A 10,909-nucleotide genomic window follows, 5' to 3' on the forward strand; every position below is an offset into this window, starting at 1 on the left:
GAATAGAAGATTAGGCTTGAATAGAAGATCATAAAACTTGAAGAGAGAGAGAGAGGGAGAGAGGGAGAGAGAGAGAGAGAGAGAGAGAGAGAGAGAGAGAGAGAGAGAGAGAGAGAGGGGAAGAAGAAATGGGTGTAATAAGTGAACAAGAGAGACGGATAGGTATGGAGGAAAAAGAATTAAGCGAATATGCGGCAAAAGAGAGAGAACCAGTGGAAAGGTGGGGGAAAAGAAATGATAAAATACGGAATAAGTGAGTGAAGGATGTGGAAAGGGAGCGAGGGAGGGAAAAAAGGGTGAATATGTGGCGAAAGAGATGGAACCAGAGAAAAGGTGAGAGGGAGGGAAATTACGAATACGAAACAAGTGAGTGAAGGATATGGAGAAGGAGGAAGAAAAGGAAATGAGTCAATATGTGAACAAAAGGACGAGAGAGAAAGATGGGGAGAGAGAGTGAGGGAAGGGATGTATATGTGAACAAATAAGGAGATAAGGAGAGGAAGGAGATGGATAAACTGATGAATAAGTGAAAAGAAGTGAAGGAAATGGAGATGGAGTGGGAGTGGGAGCAAGAGAGGAAAAGGAAGTGGGTAACTATGTGAACATAAATGAAAGAGAGAGGGAGGTAGAGGGAGAGATATATGAAAAGCCGATTTTAATGTGATTGAACATTGTGAAGCAGACGGTTAATGTGTCGGTTTTTTAAAGTAACAATGCATGAATAATGGCTACTCAGTTCATGCTATCCGAAGACTGGAGCTCCAATTCCACTTAGGTACGAGGACTCAAGGAACTGCCCTGAATATGAAATGTAGAAAATGTATACTAATTGTGGAGGTTATTTTATGTTGCATCGCAGACTTTAGCATGAAACATACCCTGAGCATTCTTATATTCTAGATCTTTACTATTAATGCAACTTGATGATGTCTTAACTGTATGTTTTTTTTTTTTGCTACAATAGGCAAGTGAAGTCAAACCATGTTCTAGATGTTACTCTTCAGTAATATCACTCTAGTGCAACTGGGGATGCACTAGGGAACTGTAATATATGCAAATCAAGAAGGCATGATGCAGATTTTAGCTTGAAAAAATGGCTTCTTTGTAGCCCGTCAATATTAATCTACACCAGCAGTGTCTGCTTTTTTGAATCTGTTGCGCCATCAGGTAGAGGTTTGGCTTTTGAACAATTGGATCTACACTTTTGTGTACTGGTATAGTGTGATTTGTTGTCATGCTTATCTAGCGTTTTTGTATTATTTTATAGGTTACCCGACTCATGAACCTTATTGTCAATCGCCTCCACACTTCTACAACAACAAAGAGGTGTTCCTTAGGAAAATTATTAGGTGTGTCTCTATGTAAATTTTGCGTATCATTAGAGTGACATTTTCAATTTTCAATTTATCTTATTGTATATGTTGTGTAGGGATAAGATATTTATTAGGAATAACGATGACCATTTAATTTTTGTTACTTCTCTTTAGTATCCTTGATGTCTGCGTGAGAGAGAGAGGTGAATTTTGAGGAACTTGGAATACTTGAGAAAAGGAGAGATTGAGGGAGGAGAGAAGGGATAGAGAGAGCGAGAGTGTAAAGGAGGGAGAGAGAAAAAACGACATAAAGCAGGGAGAGAGACAAAACAAACATTAAGAAATGCAGAAATGTAACTAATCGAGATATAGTTCGTCTCTCTTAAGATCATTGTAAATAAATTGTTGGTGTGGTCTTAACTTATAACGGTCTTACACGAGAAGTTGTAATCACGATAAATTGCAAATGAACAATTTGGTGAAATGGTGGAAATAAAAAACAATTGGGTAAATTAACAGTAAAAGTAAAGTGACTAAATTATCCCTAAAAAATAAATTAACACGAGGTATTGATGCTACCCCTGATTGATTTTGATATCTGGATTTGTGCTACTTGTTTATGTTTTATTGTTTGTGGTTTTAGTTATAGTTAGTTGGGATGTCTTGTGCTTTTTGCACGGTTCTCTGTTTCCTGATAACAAGAGTAGTTCTGTTTCTTTGTTTACATGGTGTCTAAAGTTAAGGTTGTTATACGCGGTCTTTTGAAAACTGCTTGTGATCTTGCTGTAAATATCGGCAGGAGTTTGGATTTCAGCCCACATGTATTGATGTTTGAAGTTCTTTTTGTTGTAAGAGCCTCAAACTTTTTAATGTGGCTGTCTCGGAGGAAATGGGGACTACAACATTGGTGAGGTCAATCACGTGATCCAATAAGTGAAATACTCAAAGCTTTAAGTTAAGTTTTAAGTAAATATTCTATGCCTCACTATTTTGCCCAATAGTGCGATAGGCGGAAAGAAAGAGAGGCAAGCACCAAGTTGTCCCCAATAAAAAAACACATGACAGCCACCGAGAGGATAAGATAGTGAGTTCATCATTTTACAGCCTATAATTGAGATTGTTGTAACGGAGGCGTCCCGTTACCCAAACAGTTAATTGATAAGGCGATAAGAACAATAAATAACGAATGTAAATAAAGTTGACACAAAGATTTACGTGGTTCACCAGTAAAATAACTAGCTACGTCCACCCTGCGAGGAGATCAAATTTCACTATAGTGGAGAAAATAGTACAGCAGTAGACCGGTACACACGCGCTCAATGTGAGCCAAAAGTATACCCTATTCTACCAACAAATATAGTAGTCTCAAAGGAACAAAAGAGACTACCCCAATAAGACGAAGGACAAATAATCTTGAGTCCTACCAAGATCTGAACAAACTCCTCCGATCTTCAAAGACAGACGAACACCAATAATAGAGCCCGGAACAAATTGAGTTTTCTTCTTCAGAAGGAACCTCACAAATCGACCCTCTTTATTGTGCTCTCAAAACTCTCTCTTAATTAACCTAGAATAAAACTTGGGTCTTTATATATTTATTCCACCCAAGATAAAATATCTAGACTAATAAAAGAATAAACTAATAGGAAATAAAATTATTTCCTAATCTCAATACAATACTCGAAAGGCAGAAAGTAGAAACGACTAATTAACAAACAAAGCCACGGAGACTTAAAAAATAGTCAACGTGACTAATTAAATATGGGACCCATTGTGTTTCTTAAACCAAAGGCCATGTATGTAGCCAAACACAGGAAGATAAACGACCTGCGTAGGAAATCACGACCCGCATTCCACTCGGCAATCCCCTTTGTCTTTGTTTCTAACTTCTATGTTACTTGTCTTTGCTTAATCCGTCTTCGACACAAATTCAAGGTACAAATTCCTAACAAATCTCCACCTTGACTTGAATTATCCAAACACGAACCAAACCAAAAGAACCGAACCAAAATCAGCTTCAACGGAGTTGATCCTCAAGTCACTACCTGTCCCGGTAGTCTCCACCGACTTGAACACAACTCTCAAAATGGATAAACGAACCAAGTGTGCAACAAATGTGACTAATATACGAAGTACCCAATGTAGTAAGCTGAAACTACCAATTGTACTAAGTACCCAACATATCTTCATACCAATAGGAAGGCCAAACGTAGCAAACTCCGAAGAGGGCAAAAGCTACCAAACGCCAACACAAATATATGAGATACCAAATGTCACTAAGATGGAACGGTGTACCAAAACAACACACACAAGACTCCAAACAAAAATCCCCTCCAAAATACATGGCTAAATGTACCGTCGTACCAAACTGTCCCAAAAACAACACAAACGCCACGAACAAAACAAATGTCTCACTTGAGTATACTAGGTGTCATGACCACCACAAAAATGCCTACACCAAGGCAACAAAATTCAAGTCGAAACCAAAACAAAAGCAAACATTCTAAGTGAGCACAAATTACCTCCATCAAAGGTACAAATTGTTAGACTAGCTAGTCCAACCCAAAAGCTCCAAAGAATAAACTCCCGTCGAAGTTTCAAATGACCCCTTCCGAGGTCCCAAACGGCTCTCTTTCAAGAGCCACAAACAGCTCCACCTGGAGCCCCAAACCGCCCCACCTCTGGGGCGCAGACCGCCTCATTGAGGCGCAGAGACAAAAGTAGATAGCTTGTCTTGAGAACCCTGTAGCTTGACCTATACCGGAATAGACTCCACCTTACTGTCAACACTACCATTCTCACTAAAGCTATCCAAACCCGAATTATCCAGAATATCACCAAGTGACCCAAGTGACCCAAACTGGATGTGCTTCAAAGTATCATTCACATATCCAAGTTGCATATGCCCCAACTTAGACTCGAGAGAGACAGAAGAATGATTACCTGATGCTCCAACAGTCAGCACAGTGCCTTGAAGGACATAAATAGTTCCTTCCTTAACACCCCTCTAAGTAACAAAAGAACCCTTACCAATGCACAGCGACCCACCATCACCTTGAAAACTGTAGCCCTGATCAACTAACATGCCAAGTGATACAAGATTTCTCTTCAAACGTGGAACATGCCTAACACCTTCTAGGAAGACAACAACACCATCACATGTCCTAACCCGAATAGTCCCAACTCCAAGCACCTCACAAATAGACCCGTCACCCATGGCAACATTAACCCCATGTGAAGCTTCATAAGAAGTAAACCATTCTCTAAAAGGACATATATGATAAACGCATCTCGTATCCAAAATCCAACTATCCGAAGAATGTGGAACAACATCAACAACGAGAGCATAATCTTCCTCAGAATCCTATTTAGCAACCTTTTGTGCAACAGTAGAAACACCAGCTTCCTTCAACTTAGGACACTGATTTTTCCAATGACCTGGTTCTTTGCAGTAATTGCAGACATTCTTACGAGGACCCTTAGACTTGGCTTTACCCTTACTAGAACCCTCCGAATTCACAACAAGCCCTACAGGACTACTATCTACAACACCACCTGACGCTACTCGGCGCAAATCCCTAGTGTGAAGCGCTGACCTCACTTCCTCTAAGGTCAAAGAATCTTTACCAACAACAAAAGACTCCACAAAAGTCTCAAACGAATTTGGCAAAGAAACTAACAAAATCAAGGCAGCATCCTCCTCATCTACCTTAACATCTAAATTACGTAAATCAAGTAAAATAGAGTTAAGACGGTCTAGATGGTCCTTGAGAGACGTACCTTCCTGCATACGAAGACCAAACAAACGCTGCTTAAGAAGCAACTTGTTGGTTAGAGTCTTTGTCATATACAAAGATTCCAACTTCAACCACAAACCTATAGCAGTTTCCTCATCGGCTACCTCAACCATAACATGATCAGCTAAACATAACAGAATTAAAGAATGAGCCTTCTCCTCCAAGACTACATCTGCATCTGTCTTTTTTGTCTTTCCGCATCGATTTAACTACCGCTGAATTTGCCTTTGAGATAATGAGACTGACGCCTTCTTTGTCTAAGCAAAGCTCTCATCTTTAATCGCCACACCCAAAACTATTTCTCCCAGTGAACTTGTCAACATTCAAAACATTCGTAGACGACATCTTTTCACCTGAAAATCAATAAACCCAAATAATGCCTAAAACACAACTAACGCGGAAGCAGATCCCAAATCAGAACCTTAGCTCTGGTGCCAATTGTTGTAACGGAGGCGTCCCGTTACCCAAACAGTTAATTGATAAGGCAATAAGAACAATAAATAACGAATGTAAATAAAGTTGACACAAAGATTTACGTGGTTCACCAGTAAAATAATTGGCTACGTCCACCCTGCGAGGAGATCAAATTTCACTATAGTGGAGAAAATAGTACAGCAGTAGACCGGTACTCACGCGCTCAATGTGAACCAAAAGTATACCCTATTCTACCAACAAATATAGTAGTCTCAAAGGAACAAAAGAGACTACCCCAATAAGACGAAGGACAAATAATCTTGAGGCCTACCAAGATCTGAACAAACTCCTCCGATCTTCAAAGACAGACGAACAACAATAATAGAGCCCGGAACAAATTGAGTTTTCTTCTTCAGAAGGAACCTCACAAATCGACCCTCTTTATTGTGCTCTCAAAACTCTCTCTTAATTAACCTAGAATAAAACTTGGGTCTTTATATATTTATTCCACCCAAGATAAAATATCTAGACTAATAAAAGAATAAACTAATAGGAAATAAAATTATTTCCTAATCTCAATACAATACTCGAAAGGCAGAAAGTAGAAACGACTAATTAACAAACAAAGCCACTGAGACTTAACAAATAGTCAACGTGACTAATTAAATATGGGACCCATTGTGTTTCTTAAACCAAAGGCCATGTATGTAGCCAAACACAGGAAGATAAACGACCTGCGTAGGAAATCACGACCCGCATTCCACTCGGCAATCCCCTTTGTCTTTGTTTCTAACTTCTTTGTTACTTGTCTTTGCTTAATCCGTCTTCGACACAAATTCAAGGCACAAATTCCTAACAGAGATTATATGATATGCTAAATGCTTCTGTGATAAAAAGAATGATCTTTATTAGTTATTTAGAGTTATCTTGGTTTGATGGCTTGTGACGCCTTCATGTTATGTTGTTGGGCAGGTGACTACAAGGACCAAGTAAAGAGGAAAGAGAGGCGTCAACATTGGGAGACGAAAAGCATAAAGATAGACGAACTAGGCTTAGAAAGTTAGAAGTTTAGGCCTCTTTAGAGCAAGTAATTTACTCTTCACTATAATAGAAATTCAAGATGACGTGGATTTTGTATCGAAGGCTTATATTCAATATCCGTGTTTTTGTCAAACATATTGTACAAGTGAACTTGTTATAAAGACTCCTAAGTATCATAATTCATCTTTAGTTTCGTAGAGGTTGGTTGATATGTTGATTAACGTTCACCTTACAAGGCAGTAAATGTTTCTTATTTGTACCAAAATTGTGGTGGTTGTGTTTAGGCTCAATAATTCAATTGCACATATGTAGGTACTGGTAGTTTTCGCCCGATTCAACCAATCTAGGATACCATAAAATCTCCAAAATCTCCAACTCTGTAAAATTAGTATTCAAGGTCTTTATAATTATGTTAAATAACTAACGATTCGCTTCAAAGTAAGTGTCTTTGTTTACAACTCTACATTAATACAGAACAAATCTACATTAATACAACAACATGTCTTGCCATATAGTCTTGTAAATTAGCTAAGAATGTAATTTGGTTTCAAGGAAATCACTCAACTAGATGAATACAGCTTTTTTATTTAGCGAATTATCACATACTTAAACAGGTCCTAGAGCGCATGTTTCTTTGTAGTGATTTTTGTTACCTCCCTCCTAACATTTAGGAATAACACTACGCTGATGTAAATATTTTGTATGTGCTAAAATAAAAGCAAAGCAACCTCTAAATTTAAACGGAAGATAGCAATCGTATAATAAGCACACGCAAAAAAGCCCACCTATAGAACATTTATCGTCCTTGCTCACTGCAATGACCATTGACAACATGATCAACCAAAGAAACAAACTAATAATCAGCTATAACAGTCCACGAGAAAATCGTACCCCCATGCATGAAACGATACTAATCCAAATAAACGAGTCACAATATCTTTGGGTATCACGCGCAACGCGCGTAATACAACAACTAGTATAAGATAAATCACGCGCAAAATCTTGATTTTTAACTTAATTTTGTAAGTTGTCAAATTAAAATTATCCGTTTAACATAATATTCATGCTTCATAAAAAAAAAAAGCAGAAGTCTTAAAACATGAAGTTGTAATCCTAAAAGTGCTTGTTATTAAACTAAAATACTACTTTGTAGAAGTAGAGCACAACTCCGACAAAACTGAAAATTGTACACAATAAAAAAATCAAAGTTGTTACTTGTTAGATTTGAAGTTAAAATTCTGAGTTGTCAAAAACAAAATGAAATCTTTAAAATTAAAACTCAAGTACTTTAATTAAAGCTTAAACTTTTAAATCTTAAACCTTGAGTAGTCAAAATAATATTGTGGGTTTTGTAATTAGAAATAGATATGGAGTATTAAACAAAATTCATGGGCTAGTTGAACAACAGTAAAGAGTACCATGTTTTCTAACTCAAAATTAAAAAGTTCTCAACTTAAAATCTTCAATGGTTAAAACTATCGATTTTACTTTTCAAAACTGAAAAGTATAAGATCGATCTAAAACCACTACGGTGGCCGACATTCTTCTTTTCGTGTACCTTGTTCTTTGGTGGAAGGGTCGGAGAGAGAGGATTGTGGTGTTGCAAAGGCGGGGGAAAGGATCCTAAAACCAGCAGGACGAAGATCGAGGTGGCGATGGAGAGGCAGCGGAGTAATTGGCGATAGAGAGGCGATGGACTAGTTGGCGTTGGTGAAGACAGAGGATGAGTTGCAGTTGCAAGGCGTGATTGGAAATATTATACTGGGTGTTTTCAATATCTCTACTTTCAGTTTTATATAAATAATATCCTTTTGTTGGGTTAATCTCTTATACTGGGCCCGTCCTATGCTATAGAACGGTCCTATAGGAGAGTTTCTTGTAACACAAATTGTTATATAAGACAGTCTCATACCATGAGACCCGGTCCAATAACCAAAAGCCCATTAAAAAAACCAAATGGAAAAACCAAGTATATGGGGTAAGCGGCATCTTCACCAACCGAACAAATACCCTCACCCTAACACCCGGATGCACGAGACCGATCCCTTGATTCATCGACGATTATGAACCTGCCATCTAGCTCACCCACAACCTTCGCTCTTACAGTGTTGGGAATCGCTCCACCCAAAGGCCAAAACACAAATTTCCATCCCAAAGTCTTGAGTTTTTAACTTAATTTTGTAAGTTGTTAAATTAAAATTATCCGTTTAACATAATATTCATGCTTCATAAAAAAAAAAGCAGGAGTCTTAAAACATGAAGTTGTCATCCTAAAAGTGCTTGTTATTAAACTAAAATACTACTTTGTAGAAGTAGAGCACAACTCAAAAAGCGAAAATTGTACACAATAAAAAAATCAAAGTTGTTACTTGTTAGATTTGAAGTTAAAATTCTGAGTTGTCAAAAACAAAATGAAATCTTTAAAATTAAAACTCAAGTACTTTAATTAAAGCTTAAACTTTTAAATCTTAAACCTTGAGTAGTCAAAATAATATTGTGGGTTTTGTAATTAGAAATAGATATGGAGTATTAAACAAAATTCATGGGCTAGTTGAACAACAGTAAAGAGTACCATGTTTTCTAACTCAAAATTAAAAAGTTCTCAACTTAAAATCTTCAATGGTTAAAACTATCGATTTTACTTTTCAAAACTGAAAAGTATAAGATCAGATCTAAAACCAGCTACCGGTGGCCGACATTCTTCTTTTCGTGTACCTTGTTGCTGGTGGAAGGGTCGGAGAGAGAGGATTGTGGTGTTGCAAAGGCGGAGGAAAGGATCCTAAAACCAGCAGGACGAAGATCGAGGTGGCAATGGAGAGGCAGCGGAGTAATTGGCGATAGAGAGGCGATGGACTAGTTGGCGTTGGTGAAGACGGAGGATGAGTTGCAGTTGCAAGGCGTGATTGGAAATATTATACTGGGTGTTTTCAATATCTCTACTTTCAGTTTTATATAAATAATATCCTTTTGTTGGGTTAATCTCTTATATTGGGCCCGTCCTATGCTATAGAACGGTCCTATAGGAGAGTTACTGTAACACAAATTGTTATATAAGACAGTCTCATACCATGAGACCAGTCCAATAACCAAAAGCCCATTAAAAAAAACCAAATGGAAAAACCAAGTATATGGGGTAACTGGCATCTTCACCAACTGAACGAATACCCTCACCCTAACACCCGGATGCACGAGACCGATCCCTTGATTCATCGACGATTGTGAACCTGCCATCTAGCTCACCCACAACCTTCGCTCTTACAGTGTTGGGAATCGCTCCACCCAAAGGCCAAAACACAAATTTCCATCCCAAAGTCTTGAGTTTTTAACTTAATTTTGTAAGTTGTTAAATTAAAATTATCCGTTTAACATAATATTCATGCTCCATAAAAAAAAAGCAGGAGTCTTAAAACATGAAGTTGTCATCCTAAAAGTGCTTGTTATTAAACTAAAATACTACTTTGTAGAAGTAGAGCACAACTCCGACAAAACTGAAAATTGTACACAATAAAAAAATCAAAGTTGTTACTTGTTAGATTTGAAGTTAAAATTCTGAGTTGTCAAAAACAAAATGAAATCTTTAAAATTAAAACTCAAGTACTTTAATTAAAGCTTAAACTTTTAAATCTTAAACCTTGAGTAGTCAAAATAATATTGTGGGTTTTTTAATTAGAAATAGATATGGAGTATTAAACAAAATTCATGGGCTAGTTGAACAACAAAGAAAGAGTACCATGTTTTCTAACTCAAAATTAAAAAGTTCTCAACTTAAAATCTTCAATGGTTAAAACTATCGATTTTACTTTTCAAAACTGAAAAGTATAAGATCAGATCTAAAACCAGCTACCGGTGGCCGACATTCTTCTTTTTGTGTACCTTGTTGCTGGTGGAAGGGTCGGAGAGAGAGGATTGTGGTGTTGCAAAGGCGGAGGAAAGGATCCTAAAACCAGCAGGACGAAGATCGAGGTGGCGATGGAGAGGCAGCGGAGTAATTGGCGATAGAGAGGCGATGGACTAGTTGGCGTTGGTGAAGACGGAGGATGAGTTGCAGTTGCAAGGCGTGATTGGAAATACTATACTGGGTGTTTTCAATTTCTCTACTTTCAGTTTTATATAAATAATATCCTTTTGCTGGGTTAATCTCTTCTATTGGGCCCGTCCTATGTTATAGGACGGTCCTATAGGAGAGTTACTGTAACACAAATTGTTATATAAGACAGTCTCATACCATGAGACCAGTCCAATAACCAAAAGGCCATTAAAAAAAACAAATGGAAAAACCAAGTATATAAGGTAATCGGCATCTTCACCAATCGAACGAATACCTTCACCCTAACACCGGATGCA

General features: G+C 37.6%; 1 long non-coding RNA gene across 1 annotated transcript; it reads left to right on the forward strand.

Moving 5' to 3' along the window:
- The first annotated feature begins 970 nt into the window (after positions 1-970).
- LOC141633778 (uncharacterized) lies at positions 971-6,742 on the forward strand. The gene is made up of 3 exons (XR_012538547.1): positions 971-1,167; positions 1,268-1,349; positions 6,497-6,742. It is a non-coding gene; the product is annotated as an uncharacterized LOC141633778 (long non-coding RNA).
- Positions 6,743-10,909: the final 4,167 nt, after the last annotated feature.

This window comes from Silene latifolia, chromosome Y, assembly GCF_048544455.1.
Source record: "Silene latifolia isolate original U9 population chromosome Y, ASM4854445v1, whole genome shotgun sequence".
NCBI classification, from domain to species: Eukaryota; Viridiplantae; Streptophyta; class Magnoliopsida; order Caryophyllales; family Caryophyllaceae; genus Silene; species Silene latifolia.